The 25,893-nt window shown below is 37.0% G+C and overlaps 1 long non-coding RNA gene across 1 annotated transcript; it reads right to left on the bottom strand.

Annotated features, from left to right (window-relative positions):
• Positions 1 to 1,572: 1,572 nt before the first annotated feature.
• LOC115521761 lies at positions 1,573 to 24,075 on the bottom strand. The gene is made up of 3 exons (XR_004344013.1): positions 23,896 to 24,075; positions 23,295 to 23,413; positions 1,573 to 2,067 (listed from the first exon to the last, which is right to left on the bottom strand). It is a non-coding gene; the product is annotated as an uncharacterized LOC115521761 (long non-coding RNA).
• Between the last annotated feature and the right edge of the window lie 1,818 nt (positions 24,076 to 25,893).

Below are 25,893 nucleotides of genomic sequence, written 5' to 3'. Positions count from 1 at the left end.
TATGTTTGATTCCAAGAAAATCAAATCTGTTTTTATGTACACTATGACTATAACTAAATCAGGAAATTAGGAGAAATAATCTATTTCTGCAGACAGCTGGGGGGAAAAGTTTCCAGTTAAGAAAAAAATCCTATAATGACTCTTCAGCTAGGTTACATTTTCACTCTCAAGATATGCTCAGTTATTAAAATTGAAAACATTTATTTATCCTTACACACAATGAACAAAACGTATTCTGTTGCTCTTGGGAAAAAGTACTGTCTACTTCCTATGATTAACTCTTTGGAAAACCTTTACTGGATAACTAGAAAATTGAAGGAAGTGCTTGTTTGTTTGCTTATTTTCCCCAATCTAGTCAAAACTTTTATACCATAATGATTAGGAGTTTGTGTGTGTTTTGTAAAAAATGTCAATGTCCATCCAATGACCTACTGAATTAGAGTGTTTCTGGGCATGGACATAGAAAATCTTCATTTTTAAAAGAGATTTTATCTCAGCACATTCTTATCCATTGAATGTAGTAATGCACATTATAATGCTTGAGATATATATTAATTGTCTTACATATTCAAAAACATTCTGCAGTATTATGAAATAAACTATATATCAGTAATACACAAAAGATGAATTAATAAGTGCCTCACTCAAATTAGATTATTTTTTCTCCTCAAGTTCATATAAATCTTGGGTAAACTAAAAGTATTAGAATAATTAAAAACCTACAAGTAAAACAATTTCCCAAAAATTAGGAGTAACTTTATTTTAGATGAAAGATTGTATTCATTTTCAACCTCAAATATTGGATTATACAAATATTTAGAAAAATTTGCCCTGTATATATCCTGATAAAATATAAGTAGATAATATCAAAATGAAGGTTGACTCCTTGGCTTCTCAGGAAAGTTCCCCTACCCTCTTCAACAAACTTTATTTAAAACCCTTTTAGTATCTAACAAGACATGACCATGCATAGAGCAAAATGAAGGAAATATTGAAAAATAACTTGATTACTTCTTTTACTCCAATTCCTTTTAATCTCACTGGTAGATTCTTATAAGTTTTGTGAACATTCTAATAAGTTAATGTTAAGAGTACTCAAAAGTTGAGTTGAACTCCGAAAAAGATTACAAACTTAAGAAACTATCAGTAGTATAAACGAGTTCTTCTAATGTTACCTAGTTATTACATTTTAGTTCATAGTAGGGAGAGTATTGTCAGCAAATCATAAGTTACAAATGAACAATTTTCTTATATCTTATTGGCCACTACTGGGAAGAAAAAAGGTTTATAAATGCAAGCTTTTAGCGGGGCACATTGTGAGCCAAAAAGAAAATTGGTGTTCTGCTTCTTAGGAAGAGGGAAATGGTGATTGGATAAATCATTGTTTCTTGTCTCTAAAATCAGAATTGAGCCAAAGATAATTTAAAATAACTAATATGATTGTTTTTATTTTTTACTGTACAGATCACAAAATCTAGTAAGACAAAAATCTAGCAAGATACTCTATATTTACCTATACATAGTGAAGTTAATCTCACATAATTAATGAAAAATAGTAGTATGTGTCTAGAGCTTATGTGTGTGTGTGTGTGTGTGTATAGACACACAAGGATACCTGCACATATCAAGGAATCAAAGGAAGTAGCATATTAATATGAGTGGTCTACAGGTAAGTCCTGCAATTAGGCCAGGGGTTAGTTTGAGAGCATGTTATTCTAAATGTTCTTCCTTTATTCTGAAATCAAAGGGGAGCTATCAAAGGTTTATTGCACTATTTTTGTTAACAAATATCATTCTGGTGAATGGATTGTAGCTCCTTTTATTATTCCACTTAATTCAGGAAAATACTCCTTGAGACATTGGTTTATGCAGGGAAATGTCAGGAAATGCTTCCAATATGAGAAGACATAACTGAGTCCTCCTGTAGAATTACACACAGGCATCCTTCACCATTAGTAGACATCTTGCTGTCCAAAGTCAAAGTTGCTGAGTAACTTCCAACGCTTATCATGCAGAACTTTCTTATTTGGCTTTACTGATTGACTGGTGTCTCCATCTCTTCTCCCTCTAAATCAAGATAAATGGGATCCAAAAAATAATAAATCACACAAAATCTAGAACTGTATTATTGTGAGGTTAACAAAATGGCTATCCTCTCAATCCAGCCAGCTAAAAGTCCTGAGAGACCCATTTACCCACAAGACCCAAATTACTGTCAGGTTCATCAGTGATGTGGTGCCACCTCATGGAACGTGTGCCCTTTAACTTAAACATAGATGGGGACTATTCTGGGTTTTGTGGCTGCCTGGGGTTTCCTCAACAGAGATAGTAAGTTCAGAAATCTCAGTTACATAGTTTTATAGCTAGTTAGGCTGGGTTAGTTTCATCAGCCAAATCTGATGAGATTTGGGCAGAAAATTACTGGAAATGTAGAACACATCTTGTCTCCTGAATCAGGGTTGCCTCTGCTTGCCCTCAGCCCACTCTCCCCAAAAGATGAATGCAAGCTCACTTCCTACTGAAAAGTTGACTAGTGGAGGACCAACGTCATTCTTTTTCTGTCTGATTCTGATTTATTGCAATAGTTTACCATATTTAAAATATATGTCTCATTTTCTGGTACACAGCTTGTTTGAGATTATGTTTCAGGTAATTTACTTCTTAAATTGCCCCAGAGACAATGAAGAGATCCAACAAACAAGGATATTAAAAATATTTAGATAGTCGTAAGGCATACATATTGACCAGGTGACTACTGGCAGTAGTAGATACTGCCCATAAATAGCAGATATAGCCTTGTTACACTCGCTGGGTATCAGCCATGCTCAAAGGCAATGCCCCAGATTCAAACTTGCAGATCAACATAGGGTCAACACCTTGCTCTTCAAACCCTCTTCTTGAATTTCAATGCCCCTTGAGTTAAGGAGAGTCTGATCTGAATGGTCCCAGAGTATTAGCAGCTATAGTCATAATCAAAAATTATTACTAGGAAATTTCAAATTTTATAAAGAATTACAGGAAATTAAAGATTTCTGGGTTTATTTTCCTTTGTTTTTTTTTTTATATGTAATTTAATTAACTACTGTTGCAAAACCAGTGTGGTCTCTCATTTTCTTTTCAATAGAATTTCAACTATATTGTAAACTAAGTGTGCTTTTGCTGACCCATCTGACAAAATTCAAACAACCACATTACAAGTAGATCTTTAATATGAAAAGTTGGCGACCTCATTTATTTTAGAAGTTAGGGAATCATTTCAATCCTACTGAAGAATTAGTGTCATTCATCATTCACATATTAATATGAATGACCCTAGGTTGCTTCTTCTCTAAATACGATTGAGACTAGAAGAGTCCCACTTGATGAGACCTACAGTTTAAAGATCTGTGCTCAGGCTCCCTTCCAGAATGCTCTTCTCCATGAGTGAGGAATACACAGACCAGTTACATGTACCCAACTGGAAATCCTGTCTCTGGACATCTAGACATCTACGGATACTGAAGATTTGGAAACTTCCTGTCCAAACAGTCCTTAGCCTCCTCTCTTGCTCTCTCTCTCTCTCGCTCTCTCTCTCTCTCACTCTCTCTCTCTGTCTCTCCCACTTTAAGTTTGTTTGTTTATTTATGTATTTATTTATTTAGAGAGTGAGGGAGGGGCAGAATCCCAAGTAGGCTTCACGCTGCCAGAGCCCAACCTGGGGCTTGAACTCATGAACAGTGAGATCATGACCTGAGCTGAGATCAAGGGTTTAATGCTTAACCAAATGAGCCACCCAGGTGCCCCTTCTTCTAGGTCTTATTAAAATGTCTCCCCTGCTTCTATCTTTCCAAGGTTGGGCCACACTGCCAGGTATGTGCACCACCAGCTCTTGGGCAGGCCTAAGGAAGGGCCATTTGGGGGGAAAAGTTGGATGAAGCTAGACACGCATGCCAGTGAGGTCCCTCTAAGCTGAGGGGTGGAGCCTAGAGTAGGAAGAGAGAGCTTGGCTCAAATTGAAGACCAAGGGCAGGGGTTGGCACCCCTGTACCCTCATTTCAGAGTGGTCTCCAAGGAGCACAAAAATTCAAACATTGATTCTGGTTTTCCAGGTCACTATAAAGGAATATGTATCAATGTAGGATGATAGAACTTGGTATTATTTAATAGTTTATTAATCATTTGATTTATAACTTTTAAGTATTTAGTAATAGATAGATAGATAGATAGATAGATATACATATGGAGATCTCTATTTATACTCCTGCTCTGGGCTCTGCAAACATTATGAGTGGATCTAGGAGAGAATAAGGAAAAAAGTATTATTTTGGTGCTGTAACACCGAGGTCTGGGAGGTATTTCAGTGGAAGGATTAGAAATATAAAGGCCTGTGCACTGATGGGGTTTTGGAGTGGTGTAATTCTGGAGCCGATGACCAAGAAAGAATTCTTGAGATGTCTTTGAGTGCAAAAAAAGGTGATTCCATTAAAGCACAGAAATAGGACCCGTGGGTAGAAAGAGCTGCACTAGGATTGTGAAGAGTGACTGGTTATACACTATGGAGTTGGGGGAGGTAAATGCAAAAGGGGGGCCTCCAGGAGGAGTTTCATGTGCTTAGGAGGATTCATAAGGTTCCAGAGGCCTTGCTAAGGTGTTTTCCCTCTAGTAAAGCATTAACATTAGGACAGTTGGGGGTTCCCGGAGAAATGTTACAATCTGTATTTGCCTCAAGTATTTGTCAATGGACTTCAGGTTATAAGGATATTTAATTTTACCTGCCATTTCTTTCTTGCCTTTGTTCCTCACATCACTATGAAGGGGAGGGTGATATTGGGGCTCCAGGAAACTGAATCTATAGGTTCTGGAGATTAGGCTATTGATAAGATTCACTTTTTTCTTGCAATTTACTAAGATATTTGTAAACTTTTTGAGACTCATGTCCTGCATGACTGTGATCTCTATCAGTTAACCATTTGTTTTCTCCTTTCCTTTATTCTTGGTCAGCCAGGAGTGCCTAAGAATATGACACATACCCCACCTGATGGGGGGGGGGATGGGGAGGTTGTTTGCAGGGTGTCAGTGGGCCTTATGCTCCCTCATCAAGTACTACAATTATCAAACAGGGGAGAGAGAGTATCCAGAACCTACCAGTTTGGTGCAGAAAGTAAGATGTGAACATATCACACAGACAGGTATCTTTTTAACATTTTCCTAGATCTGAGGTACCAGATATCACCTTGTGCATTTGGGCAAAGAAAGGCAAATGCTTTCATACATTTTCATACAGTTCTTCATCTTCCTTCTTGCCTTCTTGCCTTCCTTCTTAACGTCATCCTAGACCCATACCCATTGCTGCCAGCTTCTCTAAATGCTTGACCTTCTCTTTTAGAGAAAGAACCTCAAGAAAAAGAAGTTGGAAATGGAGATTTGAATCACAATAAATTGAGACCACAATTACAATTAATCAGTCAATTTGATGAAGTTGACCAAATTCAATTCAGAGATAAAATACACCAAACAAAGCTCTCCTTAACTCAGACAGAAATCTAAAACTATTAAAGAGAATCAGACAGGACCAGATGAAACAAAGCAAAACAAAATTTCTAAAAATAACTACTAATCAATTAAGTTTATATGCATATAAGTTTTGTCATGGTATGTTATAGAAATCTTTTTTCTTAATTGTAAATTCATCTTCAAGATCCAAAAGACATTGGTGATTTCTGCTATACCACACAACATAAGGAGACATTGACTGAGCACATAAATTGAGCACTCACTCCGTCTCACTTTCCCCCTACAGCCCAAATGGCACAGGACATCTGAATAATTGAACAGCATCAGGATGTAAACAAACAAGGTTTTAGAATTTAAACAGATTCCACTAGCATGGAAATATCAGGTGTTTTGCTTGACTCAGCGCTTCATTCATAGTGTTCAATGATCCTTTCAAGAAGAAATATCTAATGATGTTCTTTCTATGAAACTAGAAACTGTTATCACTGGGTTTTCCAACTTCACCCAAACTTAGTGTTCATACAAAATACAATTTTTATAATATGTAATTAATTGTATGTCATATAATTTCATTCTTAAAGAAAGTTATTGACTTATCAGGGTTATCAACATGCTTTGGTGAATGGCTACAGAAAATCCCTGGTAAAAATGTGTCTTTCTATAATTTCAAATGGGAGCTGTCTTCTCATTCATGTTATCCATTATAATCCTTTATAAATTTTCCTTTTATGTGTTATTTATATGCTCTGAATTATGCTAGTGTTTCGTGTTTTCATTTATTCCGTTTACTTTGTGTCTCATGCCGCTGTATATTGAGGTCTTGAAAAACTTTTGATGCCACATTGGTAGAAATATAGTCTCTTAGTCAAGAAATGAAAGTGTTGTATGTATACATCAGCCACTGCAAAATACATTAGCCATGTTAATGAAATTTTAAATGCAAGATCTGTTTTGTACTTTTAGGCTTTGCCTATTGTTTGATTCATTACTTAAAGCTGAATACAAAAGAAAAAAAAAAAAAAAAAAAAGAACTTTGAAATGCATACCTCGGAGTATTAACAAGTACTCAGCTCTTGATGTAAATGTCAGAGAAAAAAGAAAAAGATCTGATGAAATCTCTATTGGTGAAATACTGAATTGTTGCTGAATAGAATTATAAATGCCACTGAGATAATGCTTCATCCTGAAGCAAAATAATTGTAGTGTCATGTACTTGATGTGAATTTTGGCTCAATAGTTATAAAATATTGCTCCAGAAGTAATTTAGGAAGGTGGGACCACAATGTAACTGTCCAGTTCACCTCCTATGTCATCATGTCTTAGGTTAGAAATGGCCAAGAAATAATATGTTTTAACCACTGGAGTCTTTTTTTCCCCCCAGCAAATTATAGCACCATAAGTTTTCATTTTCTCCAATGTCTTTTCTGCTATAATAATGGCTTGAGGATTTAAATCCTGTGCTGTTATTGTGACTTCAAAGCCTTAAAACTGCAATTGAATGAGGCAGTTCATCTGTCATTATTCAAATATGAAGCAATTATGATGAAATAAAGATAAAATTCCATTGAGAAATACTCCAATCAATTTTCACTTATATTTAACTAGAAACATAAAATGATGCTTAGAAGAGTAAGTTTAGGTAATAAAATTGAAGAATAAAAAAGCATGAATTACTGATCTATAACTGAGTCATTTGTGGAGTTTCCAGGGCATGTAAATAAAAAGTGTCACCAATACTGAGTGAAAGTTTGGGGCATGATAAAAGCAAAAGCAAACAAAAGCAAAAAGCAAACAAAACAAAACAAAACAAAACAAAAACCACCTAATACTTAACTGGTCCAAACAGTGTCTAAATCTATGCTACCCACCAGATTCTCGTAGAATACTTACGTTTTTAATAATTGTATCCAACCCAGTCAATATAAAATTCAATGACTTTATGTAACTGTGATTTTTAAGAAAGATGTTAAATGCAGTGAAAGACACATGCCACAATATCAAACAAATGAACTTTTTAGTATTTACATTTTACATTTCTTCCCTTGTACCAACTTCACTCTGGTATGACTCTTTTTCTGTCATCTTATCTTCAAGATTTTGGTTTTTTAAATCTAAATTTGAGTGTCCCATTTGTTTAAATTAATTACATTAATCCATCCAACTGAATACTGAGCTGCGATGGTAAAAAGACTTAGAAGTAAATATTCAGCATTATGTCAGATAAGTATATATATCAATATGTTTCTCATTAACTTTCCTTCCATTAATTTAGTACACATTTATTAAAAACATTTCCCCATTAATATGAAGTTCTTATGCTATTCAAACTCATACAAGCATTATATTCTACTTTTAGTTGGCATGATTTATTTTTGCCTTATATTTTTGCCTTACATATATAATTTCTAAAATATAAAGAAATAAAAATTTGTATGTCAGTTACCTGAAGTTTCTTACATTAAATATAATAAAATATGGTGAATAAGTTTAATATTTCAGGTAAACTAGCTTTCCATGAATGCCTATGCTACCTAGATCTCTGTCCAATACTTAGTACATGAGGACCAATACAATGGGGATAAAAACAGAGATGTACGAAACATCCATGGAAACACATGGGAAAAAAGAGTACTACTTTTGCACTAGTAGGAATAGTAGAGATAGAATAGTAGAGAATTTTATAAGTTATTTTTTTAAAGTTTTATTCATTTATTTGAGTTAGAGAAAGAGCATGTGTGTGCACAGGCACACAAGCAGGGGAGGGGCGGAGAGAGAGCGAGAGAGAGAGAGAGAGAGAGAGAGAATGCCAGGCAGGCTCTGTGCTGTCAGCATGGAGCCCGACACCAGGCTCAATCCCCGAACCATGAGATCATGACCAAAGGCAAAACCAAGAGCCGACATCAACTGACTAAGCCACCAAGCCATCCTTGCCATGAGAATATTTAGATAGCTCACGTGACCCTTAGGATTAGCAACGATTTAAAGTTAAGCCTTAACGGAGAATTGAAGAAGGAATGGAATGTGACAGGGGATCAGGCATGAGAAATGTCTTCTAAGCAGAGAACTGCAAATATCACAAAGCAAGAGAAAACTTGGCTACCTCTGACTGAAGAGCAGTTTGGAGAAATATGACGCTTGAAAGGTTATCAGAGCCATATATGTATTCTGTCCCCAGATTCCGGAAATAGTGACAGTTAAAAAAGGGATCCAACCAGAACATATTTTGTTAAAAGATATTTTGTCTGTAGACTAGAGAACTCAAAGGGTCGTTATGATCCAAAACAGAGAAATATGTAATGGTCCATTTTCATTAATCCAAGACAAAAAAAAGAAAAAAAGATATGACTGAATTATGATCCTGACAGTGGAAAAAAAAAAAAAGAACAAAATATAGGGTGGTAGGAAGTAGTGTCAATAAATTTGGTGTTGATTATACATGGGACGCTTGAGCAGGGGAAGGGGGGTAACAAAATGACGATTAATGGGCACATGATATGATGAAAGTTATTAAAGCATCACAGGATGTAGGATAGGAGGAAGAGCAGGGAACAAGGTTTATATGGGGCAGTTAAACAGGGAGTTTAATTTCAACCATGTTGAGAATGAGATGTCTGCCAAGTTCCACAGTAAACTTTTAAAGAAGGATAGGGAAGGTGTCACAGGACAGCTCTGAAGACCCCCTCAGTGACAAAAAGCCTTTAGGAGCTTAGAGGGTAAAGAGTACATAAAAGAGGGATGTGGGTGGAGGTACTGAGATCAATTTGGCATATTTTTTCATTTTCTCAAATAACTACCCCAGTCTGAAGGGTATTACATTTAAATCAATTTTTGTTGAAGAACACAGGAACTTTGTTAAAAGTGTTCTACTAAGAATGTCCAGCATTGTAGTAGGAAATACTTTCAACAATAAGCAGCTTCAGTACTCACTTTATGATCAAAAGAAAAGTTCTCTCCTTTTGTTGCTGTAATCAGACACAGTAGGCCCCAAAGTCTGGCCCTGATGCTTACTTGATTTTTATCCTTCGACAAGTGTCTTAATTTCTTTAGTGTCTCTACAGCAATGGTAATAGCAGTAATACAACCTATCTTGGGGGGTTGTTGAAAGGCTTAAAAGAAATAAAGTATTTGTAAATGCCTAGTGTAGAGAAAAACTAAAAAGTGTATACATTTTTGGGGTGACTGTGTAGCACAGTTGGTTAAGTATCTGATTTCAGCTCAAGTCATGGTCTCACAGCCTGTGGGTTCAAGACCCTCCTTGAGCTCTGCTCTGACAGCTCAGAGCCTGGAGCCTTCTTCGGATTCTATGTCTCCTTCTGTCTCTGACCTTCCGCCACTTGCACTCTGTCTCTCTCAAAAATAAACATTTTAAAAAAAACTTTAAAAAAATTTAAAAATATACATTTTAGAGGGTTCATTTCCCCTCCCCCTGCCCAGTTAAGTATCTCTTGTGGGTTCAATACTAAATAACATACATCTGTGTTCCTTTTGTTGTTGTTTTTTAACTATTTGCTTCATGCATTCTACAATTGATTTTATAGTACCTACCACATGTATGGAGTAATGCTGCACGACACCAAGGAATTCCAAACAATGGAAAACATATTCCTTGTCTTGGCACAGCTTAATATATATTCAGTAATGGAATTCCAGCAAAGAAGAAAGAGAAAAACAGCAATGAAAGGTCATTGGTGGAGGTAAAAGAAAAAAGAATGGTGTAAAATAGTGGACCGCCTGTGTACCAAGGTCTGGATGGTCCGGTTTACACTGATTATCCTTTCCTGGTTTCCTAGAGCACTTAGCACCCTCAGACGCCAGTGCTCATAGAGAACAGAGGTTGAAAGAGCTGCAAGAGCTGCCCTTTGAAGGCGCCTGGGTGGCTCAGTTGGTTGTCTCCAATTTCGTCTCTGGTCATGATCTCAAGGTCCATGATTTTGAGCCCCGCATCCAGCTCTGTGCTGACAGCTCAGACCTGGGGCCTGCATCAGATTCTCTCTCTCTCTCTCTGTCTCTCTCTGTCTCTCTCTGCCCCTCCCTGCTTGTGTGCTCTCTCTCTCTCTCTCTCTCTCTCTCAAAAATAAATAAACATTAAAAAAACTTAAAAGAGCTGCCCTTGTAGGCCGTCAGATATGGCTTTAATTCTGGTTTCACCAATATGAGCAGCATAACTATAGCCATAACCATAGGTTATAACCTAGCATTGTTTAGAGGTTTAAATGGATAATTCAAAGCTCCTATTGTCCTATTGTATCTGACCTATAGTGAAAACTCATTAAAGGGTAGTTAGTAGTTGTGGTAAAAAGACAGGAACACTAATTCTGTTACAAAGAAGTTTCCAAATACCTAATTTAGTATTCACAACAAACCTGTGAGTTGGATAATATTATAATTATTGATACAGAGAAACTACAGAGACCCCATGAAAAACTACTCTTTTTGCTCCTTTTCCTGCTTCTATTCTTGCTAGGACCTACACTTTCACCTTATACACACCTTATAGAACAACTGATACATGTCCTTCTTGTAAAGGTCAAGGAGTCAATGATTTCTTTGGAGTCTTCCAGCACCACAGATAACATCTAAGGAGGGACTGGACCGGTGGATGTGAACAGTTTCCAAGACCACTGACTTATCAAGACCCCAACTCCAGGGCATGTGATTCATGGAGAATGCTTAAACCCTCATCTGTGTTCCTGGATGCCTGAGAAGACAGACACATGCACAGACCACAATCCTCCATGAAAACCCTGGACCCCAAACTAAGACAAGACTCACTCTTCTTTCCTTTCAAGTCTCCTAGAGCTCTGTCTATATCTGTACTAGCTCTCTGTCTTCAGTTAACTCTGCTCTCACTTCCTCTAGGCTCAGGTTTGATTTCTATCCTGCACAAAGCCAAGACCCTCTTGGATGATCCAGTGGGACCATGCTCTGGACCCTCAGACTCAGCCAGCCTGCATCATTATTTTTGTAATGAGGAAAATAAGACCTGACGGCATTGTTTTCAGAGCTGAGAGGCTCAAGACCTTAGGAGAAAGGACAGTGTTCATAGATGACCTTGGAATTTATGACTGAATAATAATACATGATTGATATCATTTTCATATCTGCTAACGTTATTTAATACTAAGATAATGTGAAAATCTTTCAAGCTCACGGGTCTTCAGACCTGGAATGGAGACACCATTTCTATTGAAAGAAATACAAAATCTAATCTAAATTAATTCCTCATTGAGGACTATAGACTCTTGTTTCATTTCAAAATTAATTATATGACTCAATTCTAAGAAAATGGTTCAAATGTCTACCATTTTAAGAGGGTTCTTTGGATACTACTTATACACTTGGGAAGACCATCAGAATCCCAGATAAAGACCCATTGCTACTTTGTCAATATATTCTGGTCTCTAAGAACCAGAAAAGTGAAAGTCAATTCCAAAATTTCATGGGAAGATAATCCCCCAAATTTTGTTGACTGTCATAATTGCTTCTCTATGTATAGCATTAAAAAAAAAACAGCAAAGATTTAGAATTACATATTATAATATTTTATAGAATCACATCTATCATATTAGTATATTAGTTGTTAAACCAAATATGCATACTTGGTATTTTAAATATCTGAAATTTTTTGCAGAATTTAGCATATTAGAATAATAATAATAATAGTATAATATAATGATAATAATAGAATATTAGAATAATTTAGCATATTAGAATAATAGGTGAGGTTTGTAACTCCAGTGTAAAACATGTCATTATGAAATCAATTCCAACTAGAAATCTTAACTTGCAAACTCAACTAGGTTATATATGTATTAGAATATTAATAGGCTTAGGTTTATTCTATTTTTAAATTTAACTTACTAAATTTTACAATAGTTATGTAAGTAGTTGGAAACATTTTCAGACAAATATTAATAAAATTAAGTGTTAAATTCATAATTGTAGTTTAAAAATGTTTAGAGAATCTTGTTTCTAAATCTGATGAAATACCAATAAAATACCTTATATCTGAAAGAGGTTTTTGTCTAGAAAATTTAGTTATATGCACTGATCAAATTTTATTTCCAAATTGCTGTATTATCCTAAATTGGACAATTTTAAGCTTTCTCCCTCTCTCTCTCTCTCTCTCTCTCTCTCTCTCACACACACACACACACACACACACACACATATACAAAAGACTGGTAAGAATTTTTTTTAGACTAAAAGCAAACAGGAACAACAACAAAAAAAGATGTCTAGTGAAAGATCATTGAACTCTTAGCTATCATTCAGCTGAGTGGGATGACAACTGGTTTCCCAGAAGAGGTCTTAATACCATTAAAAGTTTATCTGAAAATCGCTTAAGCAGTTTATCAGGAATGCTAATTTTTCCCAGAAGGCTGTTGTGAATTAAAAGGTCTGTCCCAGACCAGGTTAGGAACAATTTTTTTCTTAATAAATCTTTAAAATTATTAAGCTTATTAAATTTTGTGGACTTATATATACAAAAATAAATTCTGTGAGCTGATCTAGTAGTTACAAAAGAACTGAGATTTTTTTCTTTTCCTTTTGTTTTTCAACAAAAACAAATTCAGATCAGACTTCTAGTTAGCCCTAAAACCACCTTGCAAGGACCACCCATCCCAAAAACAACACACATTTACAAGCAAGATTAGTTATTTACACGTATTTCTGAATATGTGTGTGTATATATAATATATATTTGTATAGGTATATTCGCACATATATATCATGATTCATTTATATTTTATAACATTTCTTCATTAAATGTGGACTTGTGATGGCTTGTCATAAAATATAGGCATATATGTACCCAGGCTCATTAGATTAACGATAAAAGATAAGAAACCATTCAGCAAAAGGGGGATTAAGGTGGCAAGTAGCAGGAATAAGACCATTATCCGTTTCCTTCTGATAGTTAAGCCTGACATCTCATATAGACCTGTATATACAAACAACAGCAAGTAGAAGTGATTGGTATAAGAAATACTAGGCTATCCTATCTCCATTTGTTCCCTAAACTTTGATCTTCTTTTCTTCAACTGAGTCTTTTGCCTTTGTTCACTGACTTCAATGCCCATTTCTTACTCTCCAGCCCTAAAATAACCAATTCCTCAAAACACATTGCCAGGAGTGTTGAGGACTGCCTACCATGAGGTCATGCCTGCTGCCCCCACGCCCCTGCCATCACCCCAGCCTCTTGCATCCATGGAGAGCTTGTTGGAGCCCCATATAAAAGATTTCAATTGGAGGGCAATCGGAAGGACTTTCTCAGCCAGGATACACCATGTATCCTGAGAACAAAGTTCTCAGGATTGGGGGAACTTTGTTGAGACTTCATTAATGTTCATCACCTTTCATCAGTGCAGTCCTGCTTCCTTCACCATCCCCTCCACACAGATACATATTATCTCCAGTGCATTTTCCAATAAACCTCCTTTATACAAATCCCCATTTGAGTCTGCTTCCTGCAACTATGAACTTCAAAGAGAGTGTGGAAGAATGATCTGGAAGCCTACCTTCCAAAGAAAAATCTGTCTTTGATTACTGACAGGTAGTAGAAGATGGAGGCAAAGTGTTTCAGGGTTAAAGGGACCAAGAATTCAACAAGGCAGCAAAGTAAAAGTAGGAGGAGAGAAAAGGGAATGATCAGAAACCAAATAGGATAGACAATCTATTTGGTGAGGAGACAAAAGGCAGAAGAAATGTGATAAAATTAAATTTCCTTACAATTTGTGGCCCATTGATAAATACCTGCGACAGGCAGAGTATGATATTCCTCAAGGAACTTACAACTGCCTTAATGTTGATGCTTTCCTAGAGGCAAAAAGCAATGTTAGCTTGGCAATAGCCAGACCTCCAGGATCCTGTAAATCCTTTACATATGAAAATCCTTCTGGAAACTTCCTTTATTTCTATTCCACCAACCTAAAAGTATATCATCAGTTGCTCCTCACAATCCTAATGCAGTTCTTTCTGCCCACTGGTCCTGTCACCCTGCTTTAATAAAAACACTTTTTGCATCAAAATGTGTAAAGGTTTCTTTCTTGACCTTTTGCTTCCAGTTCATAATGACCCCCTAAAATGTCCATGCCCTAATCCCTATAAATGTTACCTTCCATGGCAAAAAGGGACTTTGCAGGTGTGACTAAGGTCAAAACCTGAAGATGGAGAAATTATCCTACATATCCTAGATATCCTAGATATCCAGGTGCACCCAATCACATGGCTTTTTAAAAGCTGTGAGCCTTGGCTGGCTATGGTCAGAGATCTGGAGCATTGATTGGAGAGATGCAAAGTTTTTGGCTTTGACAATGGAAGAAGGGTCCATGAGCCAAGGAATGTAACCAGCCTCTAGAAAGTGGAAGAAGCAAATAAATAAATTCTCCAAAAATGAATACAACCTTACCAACACCTTGGTATGAGCCCAATGAGACTTGTATTGGACTTCTAACTTTCAGAACTGTAAGATAATAAGTGAGTGTTGTTTCAAACTGCTACATTTGTAGTGATTTGTTACAGCAGCAATAGAAAACAAAAAACCACCAGCCTAAGTATCAACTTGAAGAACACAAAAGCTTATTGAGAAGGTGGTGAATAACACTTACAGAAACTGATAGCAGCTTGGAGGAAGGAAGGACAGTTTGGGGAAGGAACTCATGTCAGTTCTCATGTAAGTGCCAGAGCAGAGACTGGAGAATAGTGGCTGACATCAGGTAATCATTTTTTTTTCCCTTGGCTGGCTGGTTACAAAAGATCTGAGAAGACTCACATTTCTGGTGCTGACAGATTATTAAAATATGTGGTGGGTACCTGATTCTACTGATTCTACAGTTAGTAGAAAGAGTTATGTCTGGGATATAATAGGCAAGCATGTCCCCCAAAGAGGCTAGGTAATGTGCACAGGCCAAAATGAGGCCTTAGAACCCAGTGACTCTAGTCTAGCCTTGCTCTTGAAGGAGGAATAGGTATTTCAGGGCCAGGAAATAGATGGCTTTTAACAAATTTATTTTCAATATTATTACTCACAAAATATAAAAAGTATGTAGATATTAAGGAGGAAGTGATCTTGCAGTTAAAGAAGACAAACTGGTCCTGTGAGAATGCCAGGTAGGAGTGGTAAGGGATAAGGCATTGTATTTGTTTAATACAAAGAATGAATTACATTAATTAATAATCTATCAATAGATTGGATGAAAGTTTGTGGGTAGGGTGAGATTGCTCTCTTTCCCCTAATTTCCTGCCCTACGTTTGCTTCAAAACTTGCTGGGGTAGCAGCAGAAACACAAAACAACACAAAACAAAACAAAGCTATCTGATTGAGGGGGCTTTGACTCAGAGAACTAAGGGTCAGGGGGGTCCTGGTACTCAGCATCTCCCTGTCGCCACAGGATGCAGGAGGTTGGGACTGGGTTAATATCAAGTATCTTGGATGGCAGAAATCTTCAGTTATTGTTCCTTTTCAAAGTTAGCATGAGAACAGTGGAAACACATCTGGGAAGAGAACAAAGTGAGTGCTCCACAGGTGGGACCACCCTGTTGAGATGGAGGTTAGTCTATGGAAAAGGATGCTCACGAACTTCTTGCAATCAATGACTAGATCCTGCTTTCAATGCTACATCTCCCATATTTAAAATAAGTGTGTGTTGACTGAAGCCAGAGCATCTTCTGAGGTACTATTCTGTTTTCTGACAGGAGAGAAGCAGATTTACGAGGCTGCTGAAGCAGCTAACAATCATAAGCAATTCCCACCGAGAGGGATGGCATAGCAGTTGAGAATTGTGGGATCCTCACACTATCACGGTGGAGAACAGGGAGGGAAAAGTGACAGGCAGAGAGTGAGAACATAAGGGATCTAGAGCTCGACTGTGTTGGTTCTGAGTTTCTACCTCTGTAAGTTGTGGGGATATACGATTTAAGGGTTCCAGTGACCCCAAGCAAATCAAAACTACAAAGGACACTTGAAGACCTATCCTCTTGAAATAAGTCCAGTGTGAGTTTTCCTCTATTATTGGAAAACAGGGTTTTGGTTGATTTCTGGATAAAGCATCTAGTTTGTACTTTGGAAACAATATTATTAAAAAATAGATCTCATCTTTGAACACTAGAATTCTATGCAATGTGAGACACGCTTGTGTCCTGAGAGGCATCTGACAAAAGCATAGGAATTTTTGTTAACCTTGTCATACTCACCGGGGCCCTCTACTCATTTGGTGGCATGGAAAGCTGCATTTCTCACCCACACAATTTACACTATTCTTTATTTTTCATCGTAAAGAAAAATTTTTTAATGTTTATTTATTTTTGAGAGAGAGAGAAACAGAGCGTGAGCAGGGGAGGAGCAGAGACAGAGGAAGACACAGATTCCGAAGCAGGCTCCAGGCTCTGAGCTGTCAGCACAGAGCCCAATGCAGGGCTTGAACCCATAAGCCATGAGATCATGACCTGAGCTGGGTGTTCCAAGGGATGAGTATAAATAACAAGACTTCTGTGACAGTCACAAAAGGTACACACCTTATTCATAAAGCAAATCACTAAAGTCAGCTCAGATTCAAGAAGAAAAGAATTCCACTTCTCAATTGGAATAGCAACCAAGAACTCTTAGCCATCTTTAATCTATTATAGTTGTTTAAGTAAAGGAAAAACATATGGTCATTTTTTAGCAGTTAGTTATCAAATTTAATGTTTTTATTTTTACTTTATTCTTTATTACTGGGGCTGAATATTACATGAAATATTATTGATCATTGTAATAGTGTGTGTGTGTGTGTATTATTTAGGCATTCTTTGCCATTTATTGAGTATTGATTTTTCCCTTACTGATTTATAAGGGTTCAATATAGTTTTGATATCTTTAGGAATCTTTTATGCTTATATGTTGCATAGAGATATGGATGCACTAAAAGGAACTCAGACTAAATCATTTTCAGAGATATTTGAAGTTATGGAATAGATTTGATCTTATTTAATCTCTGATTCTTTGGGAAATTATTTGAAGCTTAGTGATCTGAACACAAATAAACGGCATGTGGACACACACAAGACACACAGTGTGATAAGACTGCATGATTAAATGATTTAGAGATGAGAAAATTTCTATTTCTTGAACGCCATGTGCTAGGTCTCTTTCATATATTAATCTATTTACTCAAAATAATTTAAAGGTAAGAGAAACATAGGAGATGGTGACAGGGAAGTATTAACATTTGTGGGTTGTCCATGGAGACAGCCACTTTGACAATTGGCCTCTGGATAAGTGTTAAGGCGTTTGATCTTCACTGCAACACTGCAGAGTAGAAACTAGATGATTTACTCTTCTTACCTACAATATTATAAATTAGAGGGTTAAGGAATAAGAGTCACAATGTTATCAATGATAAAGTTAATGTAGGAATTCAACTTAGTATCCTTTCCACTTCCCTATAATGCTTCCCTGGTATTTTCCCTGCAAAACCATGCTGCCTCCAAATGGTCTCTATTTTGAAATCTCATTCAGATTATCATACAGGACATTTAAAAGATACTTGTTAGGACCATGCTAATATCTATTCCCACACACAGACATATGACAAAAATGTAGCAGCAGATACCTAAAAATGAGGAGTTTCAAAATTTTGGTTTGCAGGCATCATAAAAAACAATTAAGGGGGAAAGAAGAGAAAGAAGAAGAAGAAAGAAAGAGAAAGAAAAGAAAGAAAGAAGAAAGAAAGAAGAGAAAGAAAGAAAGAAAGAAAGAAAGAAAGCATTTGAACAAGAGGTAAAATTTTCTAGTGAAAATCCTCTGTGTAATAATCCAATACATTTTTTTCATTGTCACACACTTACTAAATAATATGTAAAATACTGACACCTAATGTTAACTTTTTGTATTATAATTTCAGAAAATTTTTTCAATATTCCAAAATAAAATTTAGGAGGTTACTAATGAATTAAAGTTAAACAACAACAAAAAAATCATACTGTTTTATGAAATAAAGTTATTTGATAGTCTGGTGTGTTAATGGGATATTATTCCTGAAAATTAAAGGTAGAAAGAGCAGCTCGTTTACAGGCAGGACTTCTTACAACAAAGCCATGGGCATACAACAGAATCAGATTAGTGGCAAGAGTGTGTTAATGATGGTGCCTCAGTAAACAAATGCTTTCATGCAGGGGTCAGTGAAACTTTTCCCATAAAGGACTAGAGAGTAAATATTTTAGACTTTGAAGATGATAAGGCCTCTGTCACAACCATACAGCTCTGACCTTACAGTGTGAAAGAAGTCATAGATACTATGTGAAAAAGTGAGCATGGCTGAGTTCCCAAAAACAAGTTGGCAATGAAATTTGATTTTCATATATTTATCAAATGTCATTAAATATTATCTTTAACCATTTGGAAGTATAAATACCGTTGTTAGTTTGCAGAATGAACAACAAGAGATGCTGGCCTCGATTCAGCCCACAGGCCAACATCCGCTGCCCCTGCTGTCATGACTTTTAGTTGAAGGGTCAATGTAAGGCAAAAAGGAGAAACAGTTCTCTCCCTTTGGGATGAGAACAGATTAAATAAAAGGAACATTCAAAGATCAAAGAGACGTTTCTGATCATTTGATTACAACTCACCTCAGACCTATGTTGGCCAATAGGCTGTTTTATATTAACTGAACTATCTAGAGAAACACTAAAACTAAGTTTTAAAACAATGCTTGCCCATTAATGTCTTCTTTTGTTTCATCAAACTCTATCATTTTCAAACTGGAAAGGACCTTAGAACACTTAGAAAACGTTTTTGAACTTTTAAGTAGGAAATCTTGTCTGTTAATACTTTTCTCTAAAGACAAAGCTCATTTCCACATGAAACCCTTTTATACCACACAGACTCTTCCCTTTGTTTAGAATACTGTTTCCCAGACCCTCTGCTGCCTATTTTCTCACCCTCCAGGTCTCATTTAACTGTCATCACCTCAATGGGTCTTTCTTTTCCCCTGGTCAGTCTCCCTCTATCACTCTGTTCTTTCACTTTCCAGCCCTTACCAACGCATTTAATATCTGCATTGTGTTTACATTATGCCTATCTCCCCTGAGACTCTGTGAATATTCCTGAAGGTTGAGTATGCAAATCAGATGAAATCAGATAATCTTTGGTTGAAGTGCAGTGACCAGGCTCCTGCACCTTCATCTGCTCTGGTTGCTATCCTTTAATGCTTTTAAGGAAACTGCAGAACTAATTTTAAGATGAGAAGACTAGCTAGGTGTGCCTGGGTGGCTCAGTCGCTTAAGTGTCCCACTCTTGGTGTTGGCTCACAGTGTTTGTGAGTTTGAGCCCCGTGTCCGTCTGGTCTCCTCGGTGGCAATGCAGAGCCTACTTGGGATTCTCTCTCTCTCTCTCTCTCTCTCTCTCTGTCCCTCCTCCTCCCCTCAAAATAAAAAATAAATTTTAAACAATTTTTTTTAAAGTAAAATAAAAGATGAGAGACTAAAGTGCAATAATTCAAAATCCAGTATTCAGGTAGTTAAATACCCTTAAATAATAGATTTGCTTTTCCTTTTAGGGAGGTACTGTCTGGAAAACTTAGTATAATTCGGGCTGTAATAAATAGTATGAAAATGACAGTTGAAAGATAGAAGGCAGGAAAGTAGCAAGATGACTTTAAGACAGAAAATAAACTACCAGATATCACTGACCTGTGACAGAAGACCTCATGACAGAACTCTGGAGTTTACAAAACACTTCTTTGTTTATTTTTCTGAGAAGTGAATGAGCTCAGTCATCATTTTATCTTATGTTACATTTGAGAAGATGCATTTTATCTTATTTTACATTTGAGAAGATGCATGTACAAAGTTAGTATTTTATGAGTTTACGATGCACATTGTGAAAGGTAAATAATTAAAATAAACTAAATTATCTGTGTGCTCCAAGAGAGGAGATGACATTTGTTAAATATGTGACCTCCAGAGCCAGACTGACAGTTTTGGATCCCAACTCTCCCATTTTCTAGCTTTTTGATCTTGGACATATTACTTAATCTCCTTTGCTTTATTTAAAGTTTTTTGTTGTTTGTTTGTGTTTGTTTTTGTTTTTTGTGGGGCAGGGGGTGCCTCAGTGGACCAGTCAGTTAAGTGTCTGACTTCAGCTCAGATCATGATCTCTTGGTTCATGAGTTCAAGTCCCGCATTGAGTTCTGTGCTAACAGCTCAGAGCGTGGAGCCTGCTTCAATTCTGTGTCTCCCTCTTTCTGCCCTCTCCCACTTTGTCTCTCTCTCTCTCTCAAAAATAAATAAACATTTTAAACTATTTTTAATTTTTTTAAGTTTATTTATTTATTTTGAGAGAGACAGAGACAGCATGAGTAGGGAGGGGCAGAGAGAGAGACAGAGAATCCCAAGCAGGACACTCAGCACAGAGCCTGATGTGGGTCTTGAATTCACAAATCTGTGAGATAATGACCTGATCCAAAACCAAGAGTTGGACTCTTTTATTTACTTATTGATTTTTTAATGTTTATTTTATTTTTGAGAGGGAGGGGGAGAGAGAGAGAGAGAGACCCAGGATCTGAAGCAGTCTCCAGGCTCTGAACTGTGAGCATAGAGCCCAACGCGGGGCTTGAACTCACAGACTGTGAGATCATGACCTGAGCCAAAGTCAGATGCTTAACCCCAAGAGCTGGGCTCTTAACCAACTGAGCCACCCAGGTGTCCTTCCCCGGCTTTATTTATAATATGACCACAGTAAAGTATTTATCTCATAGGGTTATAATAGGGATTAAATACAAAATGTTTAGACAATGTCTGGCACACATTAAGCAAACAATTAACTATAATCATTATTGAGCTAGTATTTATCATTATACCTGTGAGAGAAATACTTGAAATTTTTAACCTCTAAGAACTCAGTTGAAATAATTAAAAAGCACCAAAAGTAATTCTTGGTTACACAAGACTTTTTTTTCACTCGTGGAATTTTAATATTTCAAGTGTTTCAAATGTTCTCTATATCTCAGAGTTTGGTCATCAGTCCTAAAATCATTAATTCATTCATGTAATATATTAAGCAGCATGTTAAACTTTAAGGATATGAAGATGAATCAACCATGATTCAGTAGTTACAGGAATCAAATTACAATAGAGTGTAATAAAAGCATCAATAAAGGTATTCCCAAGTGTATAAATACATTGTGGAAGATACTCAGCTTGACTAGCAGGTCATAGAATCTTGTAGGCAAAGTCAAGTCTCTATTGATTTGTGAATGTTAACTGAAATGAACTAAAAGAAACAAAGGTAAAGAGCATTTCATGGAAACAAGAATAGTGTTAGATACATGTAGTGCAAAGAGGGGTTTGGGGTTGGGTTAATGCTCATGTGCAGAAAACCATATCTAGAAGAGCTTTGAATTTCATGTCAAGGAATTGGATATTTTTCTGAATACAGATTTACTGAAGGAAGTTTTAAAGTAAAAATTAATTTATAGGCTTGTATTTTAGAAGTATTTCACTTGCAGGGATGCCTGGGTGGCTCACTTAGTTAAGCATCCGACTTCGGCTCAGGTCATGATCTTATGTCTCATGGGTTCGAGCCCCACATTGGGCTCTGTGCTGACAGCTCAGAGCCTGGAGCCTGCTTCGGATTCTGTGTCTCGCCAGAAGTCCTGGATGAAAAATGTTTTGCCTATATTCTGACTGAAAATTGAACAGTATTTTTTCTTTTCTTCATGTCTCTATATCTGATTCTTATTACATGAAAAAACAAAAAAGTTAAAACAAAACTGTTAACACTTTTAACATTCTGTCAAGACACCTTAGCTAAATATATAGATTAATTAATTTTTTTTCTACTTTTCATGTTTCCTCATGGCAACCACTTTGCCAAATGTTCTACCTCTAACTAACGTGGGTTAACGTTTTTCAAGCCTCTGCTGTCAACGCACTCATTATCCTTCCTACTTCCATTAAGAAACTTTTACAGCTTGGTTCCTGGAGCCTGCTTCGGATTCTGTGTCTCCCTCTCTCTCTGCTCCTCCCCTGCTCACACTCTGTCTCTCTCTCAAAAAATAAACATTTAAAAAAAAAAGTATTTCAGTTGTCTATTTCTACATAATACCCTATCCCAAACTCAGTGGCTTCAAACAATAATTTATGACTTCCATGATTCTGTAGGTTGACTGAATGGTTCTTCCACTTCACATGGGGGGTGACTAAGACGCTAGACTGATTACAAGATTCAATATGGCCTCACCCATATGTTTGCCAGGTTTATGCTGACTTTTGTCTAGGAGCTCAACCGTGGGTATTGCTATATTCTTAGTTGCCTTGGGCAGTTCCACATGCATGATTAGGCCTCCTTAGACTATGTTGGTCTAATTCAAAAAGGATTCCAAATGGCAAAAGTAGAGCTGATAATCTTTTAAGGCTCCACCTTGAGAGATGCAGACTGATATCTCTGCTGCATTTTATAGATTAAAGAAAGTCTAGGCCAAGCCCAGATTTAATATGGAGATGGATCACACAAGGGCGTCCACATCAGGATATATCATCTTTAAAAAAATCTTTTTATGTTTATTTATTTTTGAGAGAGAGAAGCAGAGCACAAGCTGAGCAGGAGCAGAGAAGGAGGGAGACACAGAATCCAAAGCAGGTTCCAAACATCTCTGAGCTGTCAGCACAGAACCTGATGTGGGGCTTGAACTCATGAACCTTGAGATCACAACCTGAGCTGCAGTCAGACACTCAACCGACTGAGCCACCCGGGCGACCCAGGATATCATCTTGAGACTAGGTATTACAGACAATTCTCTTCCAATGCAAAATACACTCACTTATAAGAGTTCTAACTCACTACATCATGGCCTTAGGCTAAAATTCAGGGTGTCATTATCCAAATCATGTCCTTGTTTGGTTGAGGCTCCTCAAATATGGCTCTTCTTCATTTAAAAACCTGTGAATAAAAAAGAGACACATATTCAATCCCACATACCCAACACAATATGGTGAGCCAGGTCCAGAAAAGTCACAGCAGATATGCTCATTCAAAAAGGGAGAGAGAAAATGATGGAGGCAATCACTGGTCCATACCAATAAACCACCAGTCCTATATTAGGGTGCAACTCTATTCCCATGAAGTGGTCATCTATAGTTCTTGGCTTCACTTTCTGTTCTCTTGATTCCACATTCTGAGTCTTCACTTCTTTTCCATGAGAAATAGACCCTGTTTGAAGCTGAGTAGCTTTCTCAACCTGCTTCCTGCTTGTATATCTATGGCTGTGTTATAAATTACCTAAAAAATTAGTGGCTTGAAACTAAATGTTTATCATCTTACAATATTTGTGGCTTAGAAATTCAGTAACAGCTTAGCTGGATCCTCTGAACCAAAGGAGCTTACGCAATGGTGATCAATGTGTATGCCGAGGCCGCAGTTACCTCAAGTTTCAAACAGGGGCGGATTCTCTTCCAACCACACTCAAGGGTTGTTTCAATTCCTCATGAGTCATTGGACTGAAAGTCTTCATTCTTTGTTGGCTTTTGGACAGAGATCTTTCAGCTCCCTGACACATGGTTCTCCTTAGGGCATGTAATGACATAGCATCTAACTTCCACCGAACTGAGCAAGAGAGAGAGCAAGAGGGGGTAAGCAAAACAGAAGCAGAGTTTTTCTGCAATCTTGTCTTCTAGTGACATCTGATCACTTTTGCCATAATCTACTCATTAAAAGCAAGTCACTAAGTTTACTCAATACCCAAGAGGAGGAAATTGTATAAAGGGATCATTGGGAGATGTCTTATGAGCCACCTGCACACTATACACAACATTTGGGGACACAGTGAACCTATTTTCACGTTCAATTGTCTTTGTTTTGGTTTTTAAGTCTGATTGATATGGTTTTTTAGAAATTGTAGATTCTTTTTTGTATCAAGTTATAATCCACTGCAGTAAATGGAATCATATAAACCACTCCATTATTTAAAGCACCCAGAGAGATTGCATTCCATATTGGGCTAAGAGTTATAATGCTGTGAAAAACACTGTTAAGATCTTAGAAGCAATTTTGTCTAGCTGAGAGGTTTGCAAAATCTCAACAAAAGGTTTTACAGCTATAGCTGTCATCTGATCTTGAGCCTGAGATCATGTTTAATGGAAAAATTTGATATTTACCACCAGGTTTTATTTCAATTTGAGAATCTTTTTTCAAAATGGAGAAGTCTGTAACTGAGAAACAATTTCATTTCCCCACCTTGGAAGTCCTGGGTTAAAAATGTTCTATATCCTATATTCTGACTGAAAATTGAACAGTATTCTTTCTTTAATCCATGTCTCTATATCTGGTCTTAGCACATAAAAAAACAAAAAAATAAAACAAAACTGTTAACACTTCTAACATTCTGTCAAGACACCTCAGCTAAATATAGATAATTAATTTTTTTCTACTTTTCATGTTACCTCATGGCAACCACTTTGCCAAATGTTCTACCTGTAACTAACACGGGTTAACTTTTTTCAAGCCTCTGGTGTCAATGTACTCAACTATCTTTCCTGCTTCCATTAAGAGTCTTTTACAGCTTGGAGCCTGGAGACTGCTTCGGATTCTGTGCCCCCCTTTCTCTCTCTGCCCCCCCCCCCTGTTCTTTCTCTCTCTCTCTCTCTCTCTAAAAAGTAAATAAACATTAAAAAAAACAAGTTTTTAAAAAGCGTCTTTTTTTTTATTTTTTCAACGTTTATTTTTTTGGGACAGAGAGAGACAGAGAGCATGAACGGGGGAGGGGCAGAGAGAGAGGGAGACACAGAATCGGAAACAGGCTCCAGGCTCTGAGCCATCAGCCCAGAGCCCGACGCGGGCTCGAACTCACGGACCGCGAGATCGTGACCTGGCTGAAGTCGGACGTCTAACCGACTGCGCCACCCAGGCGCCCCTAAAAAGCGTCTTTTAAAATCCTTCTGGCTTTGCTTACTTCTGGTCTTAAAGCCAATGCCAGATGTTTTAAGTTTTTGTTACATTAGCACCTCAATTCTAGGTAACGATTATTGTTTCAATTGTCTATAACTGTGTAATGACGTACCTCAGAGTTAGTGGTTTAAAACAGCAACAATTTATTATTTCTCACAACTCTCTGAGTTGGCTGGATGATTCTTCTGCCCAATATGGTATGAGTTGACGTACTGGGACAGGGTAAAAGTCCAAAATGGTCTTACTTCTATGGCCGGTAATTGCTGCTGGCTATATGCTAGAACTCAGTTTAAGCTATTGGTTGGGTCTCAGTTCACCTCCATGTAGAACTCTTCATAGGGTTGCTTGAGTTTTCATACAGCATGGTGGCTGGCTTCAAAGAGAAACATTCAAAGTGGCAAAAGTGGAAGCTGAAGATCTCTTAAAATGAAACTTTGGAGGTTACATGATACTTTTGCTACATATTGACCAAAGCA

Source organism: Lynx canadensis, chromosome C1 (genome assembly GCF_007474595.2).
Source record: "Lynx canadensis isolate LIC74 chromosome C1, mLynCan4.pri.v2, whole genome shotgun sequence".
In the NCBI taxonomy this organism is placed as follows: Eukaryota; Metazoa; Chordata; class Mammalia; order Carnivora; family Felidae; genus Lynx; species Lynx canadensis.
This window is presented reverse-complemented; position numbering and strand designations above follow the sequence as displayed.